The following is a 9259-nucleotide window of genomic DNA, read 5'->3' on the forward strand; positions in this document are numbered from 1 at the left end:
TGAGATGGCCGGGGAAGAAGTACAGCAGCAATCGAGTAGCGCCGCTGGCTTGACCATCGTGGCATCCGTTGCAGACGTAACAGTTGGTCAGAGTAGACACGCCACCGGCACTGCCCTGGTGGTGGCCGGCGGAGGTAGTCGGTCTTCGTCTCCTTGAGCACCTCTTTTGGATCGGTTGTTGAAGAGAGGACGTGGCCTACCCCTATGTAAGATCGTTAGTTTTCAACGGGAGGGGCCCTTTCCTTTTGGTATTAGGTGCCAGGAGGCGGGACCGAGACCAAGTCGTTAGTTTGATGCCCCCGATCAGGGCATGTACGTGGGAGGTTTAGCTCCTCCTTATCTCTCAGTTTGTTACAATTGAAGATTAATTCCAACAAGTAGCACAACATCTCATTACTGTTGTCATGCCAGACACCCCTTAGCTCATCGAGGTCGCCGTTATCCACGTTGAAGGTGTAGTGCAGTTCCCACATGGCCAGGTGATCATCAAAGTCGGTGAGCAGATTGCTTTGCATCGGCACCGACCGCATGAACCAGAAATAGAGCCGTTGGTCGTCGAGTCCGCGCACGGCGACGCAGAGCCGCCTGCGCATCTCGAAGGGGTACACTTCCTTAGGGTAGTGCTCAGGGGGGACGGGATATGTGCAGTATTCCTCGGTGGCGACGTCGATCGCTAGCATCATATTACGCTTGGGCGCCACCACATACAACTTGCCATCCATGAGCACCGGCGGCGACGAGTGGAGGCTGTCCCCCATGTGGTACGAGATGGCATGCGGGTGCTGGTGCCACGCATTGCCATCGCCCAACGTGAGCACGTGCACGTCACTCTCGAACGCCGTCGACCACTCATTAGGCTGCGAAAAGGAGAAGCAAAAGAGTTTGTAATGGTGGGAGGACGGGCTGAACCCCATGGCATACGTGCGCCGGTATTGGGAGTGACATGGCGGTGCCCGGACCTTGAGGTTCTCACCGGCACCGGAGATAGGATTGCACACAAAGACAGGCCAATCGTCCTTTGTGCGGGAGTGGGGTGTGAGGAGGAGGAAGCCGTTACGGGCGTTGACAGGGCTGTAAGGGGCGGCCAGGTCGGATACCTTGCACATGGGGTTCACCGAGGCGAGGTTGAGAACGACCATCTCAAGGCCGATGCCCCGCCCGCAAGTCTCCGAGACGGCCAATGCCTTTGTTGCAGCTCCGTCAGCGCCGGGCGTGTCATGGTTGGCGTGGGCATTGTTAGAATTAATCTTGATATTATTGTATGAACATTTAGTTTGTTTTTTGTTATGCATGTAACTTAGAGGGTCTAGGAGTAGCTAGTCGTCGAAACTTTGGTTGAGCGTGCGAAGAAGGCGAGATGCCGGGATGCCATGCAATGCGGCGAGTATGGTGAGATGCCGAGGCGGCGTGAAACCGTGGTGCTGCGTGAAGTGGCAAGGCAAGGCTGAAGTGTGATGGGCTAAAGTATGACCAAGTAAGCCAGGTGATCTGGCAAGTTCTCGGCTGCTGTGTTGATCAAGTAGCCGATGCATGCATAGGTGATTAGCTGCATGGTGAGTGAAGTCTGAAATAAACCTTGAATTTGTACGCCTCGTTCAAATTGAACCCTCGCATTCGAATCCCTGAAATCTGTACCCTGTACTCTTTAATCCTGGTCACTTCTAACCCTGTACCCGTTTGGCGCACCGGGAAAAGGTCATTCCCGACCAGAATCACATGATTCTCTCACTGACATGTATACCCCACTGTCATATTCATTTTCATCCTTTTTTTAGTTGTATTCATCTTCATCCTTAGTCCATACTAGAGTTTCGCTGACCTTAAAAAAAGGAAAAATCTTTTGAAATATTTTATGGATTTGCTCCTGTATATAGCTTTAGCCGGGACACACGTAGTAACCAGGGACGGAGCTGCTTGGTAAGCATTGGGGTCAATTGACCCCAATGAAATTAGGCAATCCTTCATTAGTTTAGTACTAATGACTATTTATTTATGGAAGATGACCCCACTGTCATAGACATGACCCCAGTAGACTTTTTTTCTAACTTCATCCCTGGTAGTAACAAAGAAAACATAAAAAAAAATTCCAGGCATGCTTTCTTCTTCCTCTGGTTTCCTCTGTCAGCCTTCCCTACCCAATACTGAATATCTGATCCATCAAATCCATGGTCAAAGACGGTGGATCTGTATGCTGCTTGGCAAAAATGAGATCTACATACTCTCTTGTGATCATACATCCCGTTTTCCCCTTCGAGTGGGGATTGGCTGGCTGTGTGTGTTCTTGTGTGAGACAAAGAGAGTTGAGCTGTGTGAGTCAGCAAGAGGTAGAAGAAGAAGCGGCATTGCAAGGAGGCGGCGGGCGCTATGAGAGGGCGGCGCCAACAGGCATGGAGGTCGACGAAAGATGGGTCACTGAGGAGGCCACACCATTGCCGGCAGACGCTGCGGCCGCAGACGACGCCCCTCGTCGGCAGCCTCAGGAGGATTTCACGCAGAATCTCCTCCGCTATAGACTCTATTATTTGGTCGTATTGATTGATTTCAAACATCACGTATAGTATATATATATATATATATATATATATCTTTCCCTATATACTATTGCTTCTGGTCGTCCGTCATTAGAATTACCCTTCAAACTTATAATAATTACCCACCAATGCCACCGGTAAGTGGAAAAACGATTCAACTTTTCGGACAAAAAATCACCGCCTACTTCGTTACTTTATAGTGACGCGACGTTCATTAGACATAGAATGAAGACCAGCAGAGTGGTCGGCCTATCCCTCCTCTACTGGCGAGGACCTGGGTTCGATCCCCAGCGTCCACAATATTTAGCTTTTTTTTCTCACGCACGTCGTATCATGAATGTGTTCATCGGCCGACCCATGGCGGGGCTTCACTCCCCTGTTTTTTTTCATTTTACTTTTTTTCTTTTCTGCGGATCATATTTAAGTCCAACAATGATTTTTTAAATCATCCATATCTTTTAAACCGTAACTCCGATTTGAACATGCTATATATGAAATTTGATTAGAAAAATATGTAGAATATGAATATGAGATTATTTTCACCTGTTAAGTATTTTTAAAAATTATTTTGGAATATATTTAAGTCAAATAAATGATTTTCTAAATTATCCGTATCTTTTAAACCGTAACTTCGATTTCAACATATTATATATGAAATTTTACTAGAAAAATATGTGGCATCTAAATAAGATGTTAATTTTACCTGTTAAATATTTTTAAAATATAGTTTTGGGAGCAAACTTATAATTTATAGCGTAAGATCCGTTTTCCTTTCATACCAGCGGCGACCCGGATTGCAAATAAACACCCCACTATAACAATATAGGGAAAAGAAAACTTCAATAACTACACATGCAAACCTCTGAAATATGTCGCAGGGGAAAACAACAGATTTCTCATCGCGAGAGTGGGAGAGAGAGAGAGGGGGAGGAGAGAGGGAGAGAGGCGTCTTAGGATTAAACATATTCAAACACATTTTTTTTGTTTTTGTGTGAACACCGAGGCCATCGCCGGCGAGGGTGAGAAGGAGGATAAGTGGCAACACAAATATGATATCTCGCAAAAATAAAGGAGATTGACCTATTGTAGTCTTGGGTGATGGTTGTCGGGTTAAGAGTGTGTGTTATGTTTTCTCTTCCGTTGAAACGCACGGGCTCTTTTGCTAGTATATATATATATATATATATATATAGCGTGCAAATTAATCTCCGGGTCGGACAGCAACCAATCGAACTGAGTACCAATCTGAATCGAGTTCTATATCACCACAGGTCTACGACGTGCGGACGAGGGACTCTTGCTGTCCGGATTTTACCGCCAAAATCCTTATTGGTCTGGGTTCGTGGAGACAGACGTGCAAGGTATAGTTTTTCCCTTAATATAAAGGGGACTTCTACGCGTCCACCGACTGATCTTTTTAAAAGATCGGCCGGCTCCCGGGCCGTGAGATCTGGCGCATTGGCGCCATCCATCATTGCAACATAAGTCTAGTTGCGGAAAATTTATACAACAGAGGTCTTGTTGCATTTTTTTTTGCAACAGTGGTTTTATTGCAGTTTTTTTGCAACACAGGCTTCGTTGCAGAATTTCTTTTTTTTTGTCTTCATCTTTTTGCAAATTTTTTTTGTAACTGATGTTTTGTTGCAAATTTGTTTTGCAACATAGGCTTTGTTGTACGACTTTTTTTCCGTCTTCATCTTTTTTGCAACATAGCTAATGTTACAAAAGAAACTTATGCAACATTGGTGACGGGATTGCGAAAGGACTTCTGTAACATCAATGATGTTGCACAAATTAAAGGTAGAACGTCGTGTAGAATGGGAGTTTGGGACGAACACGGGAGGCGACTGCCCACAAAGGAGCCAGATCCAGATCCTGCAAACATACGAGTTGTTGCGGCAGGCAAACCGCAACAAGCATTCAGTTGCAAAACTGTAAGTGATAATGTTAGGTGGTCCCTCGCACGGACGATGCGGCGGACGTCCGCGTGCGATGCACCGGCTGAAGCTGAGCGTTTCCCTAATATAAATGCTTGACTTACGAAATTGTTTCCCAAATAGTTTCTAATTAAGGACTTGTTAACAAGCGTACTAATGTCAAATAGTTTCCCACTGATTTTTGAATAACTTATATTTCTGGAGCAAAGACATTAATCATTATTTCTTTAAAAGAGTTTTGCTTAATACGGCAATATTTTTTTATTAAAAAATCTAATATATATTTGAGTGAAAATATTTACAGCAATAAGAGAAATTCATTACAACATATATCCACCATCATGGAACCCATTGTCACGTAAAAATTATTGTCCAAAAAATTCAAATAAAAATTGTTTTACTTTGCGTGTGCAAAGCATAAGCCTCAAGACTTCCAGGATGTAGTGAGTTGATTTAGTATTATTTGCCAATGTGTGACTTCTTCATGTATGAGGTATACACATCTTTGCATAATAAAGAGAACATTGGAGCTTGGGCGACCACGGGGCGATCACATCCAGCCGCCGCAGGAGCCCCGATCAACTTCTTTCCTCCTCGCTGCTGCATGAGGCTAGCATCGGGCAAGCCCGAGAGGCAGCCAGGAATTGCGGCGATGGGGCCCTGTGGTGGCAGATGGCCATGGATCCGGGGCAAGCCCAAGACGTAGCCAACGCTCAGGTCAGGGTGGCGGGTCCGCACTGGCTGGATCTACGGCAGTGGCGCGGGGCGGCGGTGACTAGGTTCGGCAAGCAGGCGGCGGCTTACGGTGAGATGTCCAGTGGCGACGGCCAGGGCGCCCGCTCTTGTCCTAGATGGGCTTCGGTGAGCTACGCATGCTACTGTCCTGTATCTTTCCTGCTCCGTCAACGACATAATGTTTCTTGGCTCGACCCGCAGCGCGAGGACGTTCGGGGCTCTGGCCCTAGGCGCAGTGGTATCCACCTCCTTGGCCGGAGGTGGTCGGCCTGAATCTGGGTGGTTGGATCTTGAGATCCGTCATCTAGTTCTGGTTGCGAGTTAGGGAGACATAATTGCAGGTAAAACCGAGCCGGCGGCGGGCGGTAGCGGCGTTCTGCGTTGCTACTTTGATGAAGGCATCATCGTGTAACTACTGTGGACCCACTCATGCTGCTCTAGGAAAACCCTTGGATTTGGTCTTCCAAATCGGACGATGGCGACACTGCACTGTCATTTCTCTTCTGGGAGCATCGTTTGTGGAGCAATACTGGATGACGGAGGCAGGAGGTGGAGCGGTAATACGTCTCCAAGTATCTATAATTTTTTATTTTTCCATGCTATTATATTATTCATCTTGGAAGTTTTATATGCAATATTATGTTATTTTATACTCCCTCTGTTCATTTTTGTAAGACTGTTTAGACATTTAAGACAACATTCAAAATAGTTTAATTTCTGCTATCTAAAACGTTTTATAAAAATGAACAGAGGGAGTATTATTTTTTGGAACTAACCTACTAATCTTGTGCCCAGTGCCAGTTTGGTTTTTTTTATTGTTTTTGTCTTTTACAGAAAATCAATACCAAAGGAGTCAAAACGGAACGACATTTTTAAGGATTTTTCTTGGACTAGAAGACACCTAGGAACCTTTGGGAGGGTGTCAGAGGGCCACCAGTTTTCATGCTTTTAGTTTTCAGTCACCACTTGGTCTGGTATGGGAGCGACAAAAGCGGTGCATCGGCTCCTTCTGGGAGCGCTAGTTGATTTTATAGTTTAAGAATGTTGATGTAAGTTGCAGTATGCTCATATTGTTTTGTACTTCATCTGTCCCAAAATTCTTATCTTAAATTTTTCTAAATACGGATGTATCAAGTCACGTTTTAGTATTAGATACATTCATATCTAGACTAATCTAAAACAAGAATTTTGGGACGGAGGTAGTACTTGGGTTCAACTCTTATTCTCCCTCCTATCCATATATATTACTTGTTGCCCATTTAGTACAACTGTGTATTAGAGTCATACTAAATGAGAGGCAAGTAATATTGATGGCAGGTAGTAATAGAATTGAGTCCTTTTAAAAAAACGACATACGCATTTGTGCTCGGCCAAGAAAAAGGTGCATCACATGGAAGGGGCGGTCATCCTTGGGAAGTGATGGTCCATCTTGGCGAAAGGAAAACATAAGTTGGGCAGACTTGGCTGAGGAGGAGGAGAAGGGTCAGGAGGTCACCAGCCCGTTGAAGAAGGAGAGTAAGAGAACCGGAAGCAACCCGAAGCAGCTTGTGTTTCCATCGGAGGGGATCACTAAGGCGAAGGTGGATGGTAAACCACAGGAGGGGAATGGGGATGGGGCGGTACCCGCCCACGGAGACGCCAAAAATGGCTCAGTGCATGTGGAGGCTCGATCACCAATCTTGTCATGCAAATCAGCAGAGGGAGGCACACCCGCAGAGGGAGTCCAGGGTGGTGGTGCAGCCCGGGTGACTTCCGAGGCCATGCAAACTGATCCCATGCAGATGCATGTGAACGGGACGAAGGAGGCCCCTTCGAGTCAACTGAAACTTGCAAACGACAGTTAGAAGCAAGGGAAGGCTACAGGCACATTCAAGCGTCTGAAGGGGAGAGACAAGAAGGAAAGGGATAGTTCGGGCAGCACATCACAGGCTGAGCCAACAACGGGGGGCAAGAGAGGTTGGGAGGATGTGGAAATGACTGGAGAGGGAGTACAGAAAAAGCTGTGCGTTGAGCGGAAGGAGGAACAGGCGACATGGTTTTCAGAAAAAGCGGGGCTGCCGGTACAGCCCTGCGTCCCCCAATGAAGATTGTTGCATGGAACTGCCAGGGTATGGGGAACGGGCCGGCACTTCGTGGCCTTCTGGATATCCAGAAGAAGGAGGTCCCCGACATTCTCTTCTTGTCTGAGACCAAGCTCACCGAGAAGGGTTTAGAAAAGTTCAGAATAAAACTTGGTTTGATGCATATGGTGGCGAGGGATTGTGATGGCAAGAGTGGTGGTATTGCTCTTTTTTGGCGGCGCGGGATAGATCTGAGTCTGCGGTGGAAGGGAGGGTGCATATTGATGCTACCGTAACTGGGGAGGATGGCTTCATTTGGAGACTGACAGGGATCTATGGGGACCCGAAGAAGAAAACGGAAACATGGCGCCTGCTGCGGACCCTCCATAACCAAGTAAAGCTCCCGTGGCTGTGTATGGGAGACTTCAACGAGATTATGTTTAATTATGAAAAGGAGGGTGGTGTACCCCGTAGTCATTCATGTATGCAGCAATTTCGTGATGCTTTAGCTTTTTGTGACCTAAAAGACCTTGGTTTTGAGGGAGATGTTTTCACTTGGAGGAATAACAACTACCGAGTTGAGGGTTACATTCGTGAGCGGCTCGATCGAGCTGTGGTTACACCTGAATGGCGTGAACGGTTCCCGGGTTACAAAGTGGTAAACGGCGACCCGCGTAAGTCCGATCATAGGCCGATCTGTCTGGACCTCGTTGGGCGAACACCAGGTCAACAACAGAAGAATTTTAACGTCTTTAAACGATTTGAAGCACGCTAGCTTTTGGAGGATGAGTGCGATATCCGTGTGCATAATGCTTGGGACCTGGCCAAGGCATCTGGTAATGGGACGGTCCAAAACTGTCTGAAATCGGTCATGTCAGACCTAAGCGACTGGAGCAGGAACATTTTGGGAGACTTGGCGTAACGGATAAAGAAAATCAAGGGCGAGCTTGAGGCGTGCAGAAGGCGTGCGCTCTCCCAAGCGTTTATGCACCAAGAGCAGGTTTTACGGTTCAAGCTTGAAAGGTTGGAGGAACAGCATGACTTGATGTTTAGACAGAGAGCTCATGTGGATTGGATGACCTATGGGAACCGAAACACAAAATTCTTCCAAGCTTACGCAAGTGAAAGGAAACGAATCAACGCAATCTCACAGTTGAAAAAGGATAATGGTGAAGTGGTACAAGGAGAAGAGGGCTTAAGGACCATGGTTGCAGACTATTTCTCATCCCTTTTTACCCCTCTGACAGGTCCCCCGGCTGGTGATTTCCTCAATAACATTAACCCGAAGGTTACAGCGCAAATGAATTTGTTTCTCATGGCTGAGTTCACGGCCGACGAGGTGAAGAAGGCTTTGGAAAACATCGGTGACTTGAAAGCGCCTGGTGCAGATGGCATGCCGGCGATCTTCTATAAGAAATATTGGCAGCTAGTTGTGACAGCGTGGTACAGGAGGTGTTACACTTGTTGCAGGGCGGCAGTGTTCCTGAGGGATGGAATGATACCCTTGTGGTACTTATCCCAAAAGTGAAGAATCCAGAATGGCTAAAAGACCTACGCCCTATTAGCCTCTGCAACATTGTGTACAAACTCGTGTCGAAGGTCATCGCCAATAGGCTCAAATGCATATTGGGGGAGATCATTTCTGACAATCAAAGCGCTTTCGTCCCGGGCAGGCTGATCTCAGATAACACGCTGTTGGCCTACGAGATGTCACACTTTCTGAAGCGTAAGAGGTCTGGAGCTACTGGTTTTGCGGCTCTAAAGCCGGACATGAGCAAAGCTTACAACCGGGTTGACTGGAATTTTCTGGAGAGAATCATGGACCGGCTAGGCTTCTGTGAGGGTTTCGTTCAGCTCATATCAAAGTGCATCAGATCCGTCTCGTACAAAATTAAGATAAACTCGTCATACACCGACACCATTGTCCCAGGCAAAGGGCTCCGGCAAGGAGACCCCATCTCCCCCTACCTTTTCCTCATTTGTGCGGAGGGCTTCT

Source organism: Triticum aestivum, chromosome 6A (genome assembly GCF_018294505.1).
Source record: "Triticum aestivum cultivar Chinese Spring chromosome 6A, IWGSC CS RefSeq v2.1, whole genome shotgun sequence".
NCBI lineage: Eukaryota > Viridiplantae > Streptophyta > Magnoliopsida > Poales > Poaceae > Triticum > Triticum aestivum.